This window comes from Diceros bicornis, chromosome 11 (genome assembly GCF_020826845.1).
Source record: "Diceros bicornis minor isolate mBicDic1 chromosome 11, mDicBic1.mat.cur, whole genome shotgun sequence".
Taxonomy (NCBI): domain Eukaryota; kingdom Metazoa; phylum Chordata; class Mammalia; order Perissodactyla; family Rhinocerotidae; genus Diceros; species Diceros bicornis.
The window spans coordinates 10,557,275-10,571,272 of record NC_080750.1 but is presented as its reverse complement, the minus strand read 5'-3'; positions in this window follow the sequence as shown (position 1 = coordinate 10,571,272).

Here is a 13,998-nt window from a genome sequence, read left to right as displayed (position 1 = left end):
ACAGCTGTAGTTTATGCTTTGCTGCCTCGTATTCACAATTCCACTTCTCCATTCTATTTATGAACAGTCGTAATCTTCACCAAGATGCATTAGTACAGATACATTATCTCTTCTCCTCCATATTCCCCTCAAATATTTCATATAGTGCAATTGAATTTTTAACTGACAAGTATAGCAACAGTCATTAAAATAACTTATTTTATTTACTATATATTTTCCCAATTATTGGCATTATTTTAAGTTTATTTCTTATATTTGTGGCTTATTGTAGTCACAAGGGCAACAGTGCAACGTTAATATTATATGGATGTGGGATGGGAGAAGGAGCAGCGGCCGAGGATAAACAGGCTGCCCTCGGCTTTCAGAAGGATGACTATCTTCAGGTTACACAGTCATGTCATAAGCAAAAGAATTTTTCATAATTCCAAACAGAAGACTTTCAACAAATATTCTGTAAATAGGGAGCAAGAGATATGATAAATGAGAAATAATAGCATAATACTTTTTGTTATAACTTCAGGATAGTGCTTCCTCTGAAGTCCTATGAAATGTTGGATAATGTTCTCCTTCATTCCATGACCACAAGACCTGCACCTGTGTTGATGGGGTTGGTTTCCTTCTTACTTCTATTTTCTCCTTACAGAGACTACCAGGATATTTATTTATTACTTCTCCTCCATTAAAGATCAAAATGTCATCAGACTATCCACATCCTATATCTCTTATTTGCACTATCCTACTGACACACACTAGTGTGTGTATGCACATATGTGTGTATATGTATGTGTACATATACATATACATATATATGCATACACTTACATATGCATATACATATTTTATATGTACATATTTGTTATCAAGATCATTATTTAAAACTTTAACTACTAACTACCTTCTTCCACTTTTCAAAATTGCTTATTCAGTATTTTCACTCCAGATATTATTCCACCAATACTTTCGTCAAATTTATTGACACCACCACCTTTCAACTTGGCTGCACCTATCATTTCCTCTCTTTCTCTTCGCTTAATATAAAAACAGTGGTTCATCATTCTCTTGCCCCTCTCTACATTTCTTATACTTGGTTGCCAAATTTCTATCTCTGATTGAAACCAGATCACTTTGTACTCAGTGATTGCACCCAAGGAGAAAAACATGATTGGAGAAAAAATAAAACAGCCATGCTCTTTTCATTTTAAGTGAATTGAGATGCTCAAACATCTCAAGTGGTGTATAATTTCTGCTAGGCAGTCTGCCTATTTTTTCCCTGGTCAATGAACTCTCAAAAATCTCCAGGATGACCACCTTCTATCATCAAATTTCTAAAATCTCCTCCCCTCGTTGATATCAAGCTGATATCCTGCCACCTACTTTACAGAAAATATAGAGACTAACAGAAGAAAACAAACTCAATTTTTTCAGAAAATATTCCAACTCACTTGCATCTCTCATTACATTCTGCCTGTACTCCTGTGTAATTCTCTACCTCTATTCAACATAAGTCTGAACGTCTTTGTGGTTAATTGTATAAAGGACATAAAATTCTCCCAGATATTTATGTTAATAATCCTTTGCAAGGCCAAAATAAAGCAAGAATTTTAGTTATACTTTCAGGACAGCACTTCCCCAAAATACTTATTAATAAGAAATAGAAAGATAGTAACATTACAGAGCAGAAGTCTGACAGACACCATCTAAACTAAGTTATCACCAGTAATAGACAAACAGAAATTATGTTCTTCCTGTGATCATGCTCGGAAAAGGACAAAATATTACAGCTCTATCCTGAATCTGATCACGATGAAACATCAGATGTGTACCTTGAGGCATATTCCACAAAATGTCAATGATACCAAAGATAAGAAAAGGTGAGGAAATATCACAGTGTGGAAATTAAAGAAACATAATTACAGAAATTAAAGAAACATAGTTGAACGCAAGGTAAAATCCTGGATTGGATCCAGGACGGGATTTTTTTTTTTCTTTTGATATAAGAGACATCAGTGGGACAACTGGCAAAATTTGAAGAAGGTCATTAAGTTGGATATTAGTACAGTCACTCATCACTTAACAATGGAGATATATTCTGAGAAATGTGTCATTAGGCGATATTGTTGTTGTGCGAACATCATAGAATGTACTTACACAAACCGAGATGGCATAGCCTACTACACACCTAGACTGTATGGTACTAATCTGATGGGACCACTGTCATATATGTGGTCCGTCGTTTACTGAAACATCCTTATGTGCCACATGACTGTATTTCTTAATTTCTGTACTTGCACTGTGGTTAAGAGAACATCTTTTATTTTTTTACCTCTTATCCATAACTAAGAAGAAATTTTTTAAACATTTCATAATAGACTTAGAATATTTCAAGATAATAACAGAAAATTCAACAGGTTTTTAACTTGTTTGCTAGAGTATGTAGAGGTTACTGACCTAATTCTGCGCAAGAAAGATACAGACAGAAATTCACCATTCTGAATTCTCTTGTAGTTCATTTCAAAAGCATTAACTGAGCCTTTCAAATATATGGTTTTAAATATGCGTATTCTATATAGAAAATTGCTTGAAAAATTTCCGTGTTCCTTGAATAACCATTATGTTTATATGTAAAAACCAGGAAAGGTCTAATTGCTATTTGCATGGATTATTTACAGCTAAGTGGTCTATGAAGAAATGAGAGTCCATAAAAATGCTATTGTGTACAAAAATCAATCTGTCTTGCTCATTTTAATAGGGTATGAGAATATGGGTTTATAGATTTTAGAAACATAGCCGTATAAATGTCTCTCACGAGCACGAACAAAGGGTATAAAAATAATTTGTCAACTAAAGGCTGTAGTAAACTTTCCTGCTGAATTTTTATTTTCACAGAAAACTGGATTTCCTATTCCAGTAGGTGTATCACTGCAAATGTAAATATGCATTTTTTAAGTCACTAAGATGCTACTTTTATCCAATAGAACACATTTTTTGTCATTTTATCTGATATTGTTGTAGTAATGAAACACATCTAACATTGGTGGCCACCAGGTAGTGATATTGTTTTGTTGTTGTTCTTTTCATGTATTTGTTTGGCCAAAATATTTGAAGTATTTAAAAATACAGAAAGAACTAACAAATAGTCACTGATCTTGGGGTATTCACAATGAAGGAGAGCAGAGGACAAGATAACTACACTTTCTTCCCTTTTAATTTTTTGTCTGTTTCTTTGTTTCAGTGATGAAAGCAGATGATTCTACTATACTCTTTGATCTGGGCATCAAAAGTTGTAACAGCATCATGACTGTAAGTTACCAAAGTCCTTAATTATTTTAACTGCGCTTATCTGTAACCTAGACTAGTTGTGTTCCTTTTTAAATTTTTTGTGTTCCCCTTTTCTTTCAAAGAGAAAGTAAACAGTGGTCTCTCAAGTGAGAAATCTCTCTCTGCTGCATAGGGACTAACAATGGACACCCAGAAGGACGTTCAGGCCCTGAGCAGCAGCCAACAGTACGTATCTGCAGAGAATGCCACAGGGAAAGTGAAATAAAATCCAGGTATCCAATCAGATGCAGAGAATGTGGATACAGATAATGTATCAGAAAAAGACTAAAAGATTGGTGGTTTTCGATGCTCAGTGAGACATGGGACTTCAGAGGAATACCTTCATTTCTGTTTGGATCTGCCTTAACGTTTCTCATTATTATGTCGATTTTGGTTAGCGTATTTCTCTGTATGAATACAACTATACACATAAGATTTCATTTTATTTCATTTTGAAACCATATTTTACAGACATATATATTAATACTTTGCATTAAGAAATTCTTTTTGTTCAGTCGTATGACTTACAATTTAACATGTAATGTAACACACAATGATGGTTAAAATTGCTTCCCCAAAAGACACTTTTAATCAAACCTAGAATCATTTGGAGCTCTTTAAAAAATGCAGATTTCTAGGGCCTTCTGAAGGTCTGATTAAGTAAATTCCTCAGAAACTGCTGTTACGTCACCAACTGTTTGTAAACTCTCTAGCATCATTTGGTACACAGTACACCTATGTACTTGATGTTAGTGTGCATACATCATTTTGAGACCTGTTTTTCATTTATTACTTGCTGTAGGACTTGCTATATTTCTACAAAATTCTTGACAATTTTTTAAATCTTGGCAGAGGGAAAAGAAACTTTAATGGTTGTTTTCTGGAAGGCAAAATCAAGCCCAAGTAAAATGTTAAGCAGACTATTAAGTCAGGCGCAATTTCCCAGGTGTAATCACTCATGAAGGACAAAAATTCTGCTTTCAGGATACAAAAAGAATAGGGATTGGTTTACACTGAATTATTGGACAAATATTGAACCTTTTGTTTTGATTTTAGGAAAGTTTTAGGATTTTAGGAATCGATGACCACAATAATACTCCATCTGTTTCGGGATTCCATCATTATGGAATGTCATGTTGGCCTCCCTAACATGCATTTTAAAGATTAGATATATTCTAACTTTATTAATAGCTAATATCTGTTCTGAAATTCAAAAACTTATCTACACTATTTTTCAAAAACACGTATATTTTTACCACCATTCTTATATATAAAGTTATACAAATTGCTCATGTGTTATATGAAGTACTACAATGTTAAGATATTTAAGAGTGCTTCCTTGCTTTTCTTCTGTTCCTTTCTGTTCCTCTTGACCTTGTCTTTTTTAGACAGGAGAGTCACAACATATATGATATCCCTTTACAGTAGTCTCCTAAATGAATAAACAAATCCCAATTCATTGGGTAATGTAGTTACACTTTTCTTAACTGTTTTAATTTCAACATAGGTTTTTTAAGTATCAATAGTTTAATTGATTGTTTTTATTTGGTTAACTAGACTGAGAAGGTTTAATGGAAAAAATGTTACAACTGGAACTCAAGACCACTGTTATCAGTCAACCACTTGTCTCTTTGGGACCCCTTCATCTATAACATGGAAATAATTTTATCTCTTACCTACCTGGACAGTTTTGAGAAAATATATATAAAATTGTTTTAAAAGCATTATTTTGCATAGTGCTCTATAAATATAAAAATGAGTAAATTTGAGCTTGAAGATGGCACATAAATCATCCCTAATACGCTGTCTACCAACAACCTGGACACACTGAAAATCACGCAGAGTCCATGGGAAAAGCACTGAATGAAGCTGGTCTCGAATCGAGCCCCGCCCCTCCATGATTGGCCAGTTGACTTCATTTCTCTTAACTTCAGCTTCATTATCAAAGTGGGGGAATTATGGCGATCAGTACCTAGAGGTAACAGTGCTTTTAGACCCTGAAGCTATCTTCAGAGATCCAAGTTCCGAAAAATTCAAAAGCAGCAGATGAAATGAGAAATGGCCCGGCCTAGAAAGAATAAAATATCCTATAATGAGATAGTTGAAAAGGTGTAAAACCAAGTTGCCTCCCTACCTATACATATACACACGCATCGCCACCCCTTCTAGAATAAGTTCTCTGTAGAAAATTAGTTAAGGGGAAGTAGCATTTGAGCAGAGGGCTGAAGGATGAGGAGGCAGCCATAGAAAGACAAGGAGAAGGAGCATTCCTGAAACAGCGGAAGCAGCCAGGGTAAAGGCTGTGGAGTGGAAAGCAAGCTTGTCTTATTCTCACTTCAGAATGAAGCCCACGAGACTCAAACTTCACTAGCAGGGGAGGGGGGAGAAGATGAGGTGGCGGAGGTAGGCAGAAGCCAGCTCACTCAGGGCCTGGTGATGGGAAGCCGCCGGAACAGTAAGCAGGAGAGTGAAACAGTGTAAGACTTGAAGGATACCACACACTTGAGAAAATGGTTGTGTGAGGTGATGAATATGTTAATTATCTTGACTGTGGTGATCATTTCATAATGCATATGTATATCAAAACATTGCATTGTATACCTTAAATATATGTAATTTTATTTGTCAATTATATCTCAATAAAGCTGGAAAAAATTTTAAATAATGTTTTCTTAGCAGCTATTTTCTCTTACTAATTCTGGTTATTTATTCAGTAAACATTTATTGAGCTCTTAGAACACATAAAGTACTGTGGTAGGCTGTGGCAATACAACAGTAAACGAAACATCCCCTCTCATCCCCATTAAGAAATTTTTAGATTGCTAGGGAAGATACATAAGCAAAAAAGACATCTGAATACAGGGCTAAACAGAGGGTCCACTGAGAATATAGCTGAGGACACCTTTGAACTCTGCTTTGTAGTTTTGTCCTTGTTTCATACACCATTCCATAAATCCATATGTACCTTTACTATTAAAGCATGAAAAGAACCAGAAACATGTAATTCATGTGAAGATAGATGCGAGGGGAAAAAATAAATTAAGCCAATGTTGGACTAACACATTTACTATTTTAAAAATAATTGCTGCTGTCACTTGTATAGAAAACATGAGTGTAATTAAAGAACTAAAGGTAATCTTTGACTATGCAGAGAGAAATATGCAAGGGAAAGTAGTAGATGATAAACTCAGAATTAAGATCTAAATTTCTGAAATACAATAGATCTGTCTTGCTATTCAGTGATAAAGGTTTAATTAGAATAATATTAGGTAGAAAATATTATACCTATTATTGAAAGCTAAATCTAAATTAGTCAAATTCTTTAGAATCTTTAGAGAGGATTAACATACGCTATGTCATAATATTCCCACACTTAGCAAGACTATTTCATAACCTGTATGCAAAGAGAGATGACTATTGAATTTTCTTGCTAACGACTGGTGCATGGAAGTAGAAGCTACTTCCATTTTCAGATTTAGCTGTCTATTCAGTCAGCTACTTTCAATGAGTATTGTTCATATCTGTATGATACAAACCCTTTTGCAATAGGTAGATTAGCTTCAATAAGACTGTTATAAGTTACATAGTAATTTTCTTCTTTGAGAAGATGAATTTAAGTTTGTGCTTAATTTGGAAAGGTTAGTTTTATGCATCATGCTTATGTAGGATATATGTAAATATAATATTGTACAATACCATATGTTAAAATCCTTATAAATTTAAATGACTTACATAATTCCTAATGTTGTAACAGAACAAATTATAAAGGAGATTGGGTGTAAAGAATCAACAGTTAATAGGAATGGAATTCTTTGAACTGCATAATTAAATTTGTATTAAAATTTGAAATGCTTATTAAAAAATAAACAAAATTCAGGAAACTAAAATTATAACATTATCATATACTATACACAGAAACTCTGAAGATCTATATAGGACCAGCAAGAATTCGAGATAAAAATCTAAGCTATATTTAAATTAAAATTGGGAGATTTAAATTTGGGAGTCATCAGGATGGTATTTAAAGGCATAGGACAGGATAAGATCACACCACAAAAATTGAGATCACTTCCTCAGGAGTCTTAGGCTATAGAATAGTTCTTTCCTCTCATATAAACATCTATCAAGATGTTTCACAAGGGCTTTTAAACAAATACTGAAATGTTTTGTTGTAGGAGGGCCAATCTCTATGACATTTCTATATATCTTGTGATAGCTTTTGTCCTGCACTATATTTTCAAGGATGTTTGTGTAGCAAACAGGCTTGGAATGTATAGATATGATCCACCACCAGCAAAGAGGGCAGATAATTTTCCTGACCAGGAAAATAAAGATAATGTTTGCCTGTGGGGCAAAGTTCAGACAGGATTGCTGGCAACTCTTTTATAAAATTGGGGGTTTCCTATGCATGGAATTACAAACGCACTGTGTGTAGAGTATCCAACTGGTCCGCTCCATATTGGTCCTCCTGGGACTTAGGTTGCAAAGGAAATCCATGTGAACTTGAAGATCATGCTGTTTGCTGTGCAATGACTAATAAATTCTTTTCTCTCTGACCCAGGAGTCTCGTATCTTCTGCCAGCATTTATGAAACTGTGGCAGGCTAACTTGTTAGCTTCCAAGCAGGTAAAATCTCAGACCCATCATATTTCTTTGCATACATGACACTTTATTCTCTGAAAGTTTGATAGTAAACTTTCTTTGAGATGAAATTAAATAGAAGTCTTATTCATGTCCACATACCTCAAGATTCTCTCCTTACAACCATGCTACGCCAAACACAAAATAGCACACAAACACACACACACACACACATCCCTCAAGAAATTTATGCACATCAAGACATTAAATGGGTTTATTTGTTTGGCAATAGGCAAAATTATATATACATTTTTCTATTATAGAATATATGTTTGTGCACTAGCATTCTTGTGTGCATTTACATCGTTTTTGAATCATTTAATATAAGATTTCTAAATTATGCATACTTAAAGTTGCTCTTTATGTCATATATCTTTCAGTACTAAAATTCTTATGAAGCTTCTCATTGGAAACTCATCTTAATAATGCCTTTTAATCAGACCATTGTATACACGTCCTCAGAGATACATGTATTAGAGTTATATCATTGCCTGTATTCTATAATAATTCCAAAAGGACCTTAGTTGGGGAAATTGAAACCATAAAGTTAAAGCATGTGACAACATAAAGTCTTTCCTATCAAACACGCCTATGTTATAGTTGTTATAGGAAGCCACTAGAGAGTTTTAACAAGGTAGTGACGTGCTCTGAATTAAATATTAAAAGAAACATTTACTCCTTTGTGTAGAATAAACTCTAGGAGTCAAGAGTACAAAAAGGAGGACGAAAAGACTCAAACTTATTTAGGTTACAGATGATGGACTAGGGTAGTGATTTGAAGGTGGTAAAATGAAGGATCTAGGGTGTGTTTTGAGGATAGATCCAATAGGATTTATGGACTAGATGTTGAGGATGAAAGAAAGCGTCAAAAGTTAGTTTAACATTTAGGCCTGAGAGACTGTTTACAAGTATAAAATACACCGGAAAACAGCAATTGAGGTCGGAGAGTAAATGGTTTGATTTCTAACTTATTTTTGGTACGTGTACAATGTCCATATGAAGTTGCTAAATAGACATTTGTGTGTAAGAATATAAGGTACAGGACAGAGATCTGGCAATAAAATACACATTTTGAATAGGACGTAAAACTTAAAGGGAAGTAGTTGACATTATCTATCCAGAGATGAATCAGTGCACACTGAAATTTAGATGGCTGCATGTTAACTCACGCTCAGAATTCTTCTCCATATATAATGCCACAAAATCTCCTACTTACAATGGACCATTAAATAAGTTTATCTGAAAAATTAGAAAAATTATAAAATAAATTCCCTCAGAAAAATTACTTCAATTTTGAGATTATCTTAAGAAGAAATAAATAATAGACAATCTGTAAATGACCCTCTCTGGCCTACAATTTCATAGTTTAATATTTACTTAAATTATACCACAAAGATATTCCTCCTAATCCTTTTACTTCATATTTTCTTACAAAAACAACTATATAAGACTGCTAAAATTGTGTATTTATTTTCCTACTTGATTTCTTTCTATAGTAAAAAACTGCTATTTCAAAGTTACTGTCAAGACACTTGGAAATTTCATCTCCTTTCTATGCCTTTTATTATTATGTTTTTCAGATTAACACTTCGGACTCTCATCCACATTTAATCTTCTAAAGTTCAGTCCTTTCTTCTCACATTTTAGAGTCAGATTATCCTAAAAATGAGTTGGCAATTTTGTTAATTTTATAGCTGGAGCTTTCCATTTACTTCCATTGAAATGTAAAATATTTGAACCCTACTGAGGTGCTCTGGAGTAGCTGTATACAATACCAAGTAAAGCAATTTTATCAAAAATTTTCTTCACGTAATAAAGACAAAAATTGGTAATTACTGGCACATAAATGGGGAGTAAGGAGGTGGGGTTTCAATCTGACCTGTAGATGGAATCCACCCTGTGTGAGCTCAATCTGTAGTTGACCGAAATATCTATTAAATCATGGCAACTCGCCTGGATTGTCCTCCTGTGTGTGTGTGTGTGTGTCTGTGTGTGTGTGGACATTGTGTGTGTGTGTGTGTGTGTGTGTGTGTGTGTGTATGTCTGTGTGTGTGTGGAGATTGTCAGGTTTTGGAGGCAGTACATCCCTGGACTGAGAAGAAACGGGGTGATCAAGCAAGTGACGGCCAAAAGTTCTACAAGCTCTGTACTCTAGCTATGTCCATTTTAGAGATGAGAAACAGAGATACAGAGAAGAACAGACTCAAATAATGTTTTGTCTCAAGTTAAAAAACCAATAAAGGGTAAAATTAAGGTCCAAACACAGATCACCTGGCTCCAGAGTTCATGGTCTCAACCATTACATCATTTCACTTAGCAATTCTCATGCTTTGCCATTCTTCACTACCCATCAGCATGAGTAGTTTTACATATTAACATCATAAGAAGACTATATAGCTAAGATACAATACATTGTTATTATTATTATCATGATTATTATTATTTCCTTCATTTTACAAGCATTTCATGGATAGCCAGACATGAAGCCTTTACTACAAGGGCTTAGAAATAATGAGAGAAAGTACTCCTATTGTACTGGAAGTCACGCCAGCATCATATTTAGAAAGGAGCTCATGAATGTTAGTGCCCATAGTTCCTTGAATAGCCATTCTAGTGCTTTTACTGAATATTTAAAAATATTTCATAATTGGACACTTTAAGGTATCTTAGTTACAACCTTGAGTGAAGACTGAGTATATTTATCTTGTATGGCAATTTCCAAATGAAAGGAAGAAAAAAATTGTTTCCAGTAATGGCATAGGCAGTGTATGCATTGAAGCATAGGTTTTACACCAAAACAATAATTACCCTTCACATGTCAATTTCTCTGAGAGGGTGAAAAATAGTTTTAGAAAAATTTCCTTTAATATCATTTTTCTTCTGTAAGTATCCATCCCCTTTACCAAGCTGGTGGGCCTATTACACTGGGAGTGTTGACTGCTAACAGCTCCCAGCCCCAACCACTTGCCACCCTTGTCTTTGTGGGAGAACTGTCCTCTTTAAAATAAATGAGAACTGCCTAGCCCTGGGAGTTAATGTTCCCCATCCCCAGGAGACAGCCCAGCTGGAACCAATAACTGACAAATGGTGACAAAAAAGTCCATCCCTTTTTGGGAGGAATTCTGTGGAACAATATGTGCTTCAGGGCTCCTTTGAGATCAGCTGTGAATCCATCCTATTCTGAGCTCTTTCCCTGCCTATACTACTTGTCTTACCTCCTTTCTCCCGAGAACACCCCTTCAATAAATCAATGCTCAAGGACCCACAACTCAATTGCTTCTAGGGAAACTTACAACACAGGAGACTAGGAGAAAGAAAGTATAATGGAAACATGAGTTACATCCTATTGGGAAATATCCATGATATTCAACTACATAGGTAGATATCTAGATTAAATTTATAAATAGTAAATGAGATGGGAAGGAAGCATGACAGCTTCAAGTAAAATTATTTCCCCTATGAGGGTGAATCCTAAATAAATAGCTTGTCTCAATCTATTGCCTGATCGCCACATCGTTTCCAACTGCTTAGTGGATGCCGGCACTGAGTGCCATGGCAGCGTCAATATGACAAAAGGTGAACTCAACTGTCTTACCCAGAAAACTACCTATTCCTTTTTGTTTTCCTTAGAAGCATCCCTTCCCATCATTCACTATTTCATCAACACAAGATTGGCTTAGATTTTCTGTGTGTGTGTCTATCATTTTCTCCTAAGGTCCAACCTCCACACAGTAGATATTTCTTTTCACAGTTTTTCTCCAGCCATCCTCTCTTTGCATTATTATCAGACATGTAGCTTTTCACCTGGACTACTGCAGAAATTGCAGTGTGTGGTCATTTCATATTTTCTGTTTCTCCTCCCTGATCTACTCTAGAAATTAGCATCCAATTTAAATTCTTAAAAAATAATTCTATTGAAAACACGCTTCTGAATTGAAATTATAACACAAGCAAACAAAAATCTCAGAATCACCTCTCTTGCTGTTTATAATTAAATACATTTCTCTCACTCTGACAATTGATGCTTCCCTTACAAATTCTTATTCTGCACTCATTGTTTGCTCAAAACACCTTTTCTGATATCCAAAATGGTTCCTTGAACTCCCATATTATTCAGCCTGAAATAATGGTATTGATAATAACTAACATTTTTTTGAAAGCTTTCTATGTGCTAGATATCTTCTCATAATTTTCCATGAAAACCATGAAGCAAAATTAGGATAACTTTTGTAATATTAATGTTCTACAGCTAGTAAGGGACAGTACCTGGATTTGAATAAGTCTTTTGCATTACCACATCCTACCTCATTCTGTAGTTTTTTATGTATATGGATTAACGTCTCTGTACCTAGTCTCCCATTTGATTGTTAGTTATACCAAGGAGAGACTGTCTACCCATCTTCAAATCCCATGTCATCAGTATTTGAATATTTATTGACTTGATTAGACAAACACAGCTGTGTAAATATAAAGAATATAAGTGAGATAAAACCTCATGTGTAAATGTTTATACCAATACTAATAACTGGAATTAGTTATGTCAATGAAATACTGCTTTGTAATGCAAAAGAATATTTCTACCAGTGTCATCTAATTACCCTGATTTTATTCTTTACAGTGAATAACTCCCCAAATGCTAAATTTCCCAAAAGCATTTATTTATAATACAACAGATATGAATTAATATTCTACTCAATCACAATAATTGTGAAAATATGAGCAAGCCAATAAATACGTACAATAGTGTATTGAACTATTATTATAATAATGAGCAAACTAATTAAACTCTGTTCAACTGATTTTTAAATCACATTAGACATTCAACTAAAATGATCCCTTTGCTAAGAACTATGAAGAATAACGCTTCCACTTATTCAAACGAGTCAATTTTGAGGAAAGTATGAAAATTAGCTCTTACCTCTGAGCCTACAATGATTATAGTATACAATTCTGAATCAAAGACTATCAGACCAATCATTATATTTTCTCAGATGCTATGAATTGAATAGATTATGTAAAAAATCTCAGGCAGGGGTGAGTTTATAACACTATGACTAATAGCAAACATTCCAGACAAAAATTACCAATTTTTTTGAGGTATCCTTTTACATTTTCCTTTCAGATGCTCTAAGAATTTGAGCACCAAGGATTCACACTTGAAGATACCACAAGAAGGCATTAGGTCTCCATCAGTTAGAAAGAACTTGATTTCCCAGATTTTTCCCTCAAATTTATCTTGTGACAAAAATGCCATCTATGGCATTCAACAAGGGTAGTAGACTCTTAAATATGTATTCAGGAATTTATAGGGAAAATGTAAAGGTCTTATTGCCTCTAGTCCCTTGCACATTTGATCACTTACTCGACTTCAGCTCTACACAGCTCATTTTATCACTCTGTTTTTACACATTTAAAATGAGATGTCTCCAATTGCTAGACATTTCTAATCTGCCTTAATCATAAATGGCACTCACCTATTGACTTTAATAGGAAATACAAGTTCTGGAAACTATAAATAAATGGCTCCCCTCTCTCTAATAAAATATTTTTAAGGGACTCCCTTTGGCAATTGTTATATATCAATTTCCTGATGGAAATTATGTTAGCATATTATACATGATGGAAAATTTTACAGCAAACAAAGTTGTTTACTTTTCAATTAACCAATGTTTAAGGCATTTCTTGCGCTATATAAAATAGCATCCTGTAGAACAGTGTTGTGTTGAATAAAATCTTGGTGAGGCCGAGACAGCAGGTTGTCCCCCAACAATTATTCTCTACTTCTTAAAAGAACCTTGGATATTTTCTCTGGGTCCACATCACCCAGAATAAAAAAACTATACTCCCAATCTTCAATTCCTTATGAGCGTGGCTATGTTCTAATTTCTGCCTATTGCTAGCGAAAATCAAATAAATTGTTAAAATTAATATTTATGTGTTTGTGATTAGCTTATCACAAAAAAATTTCTTAAACTATCACTAATTTTAAAATAACGTTTTAAAAGACACAGAGTATGTATACTTCTTTTGTTCAGCACG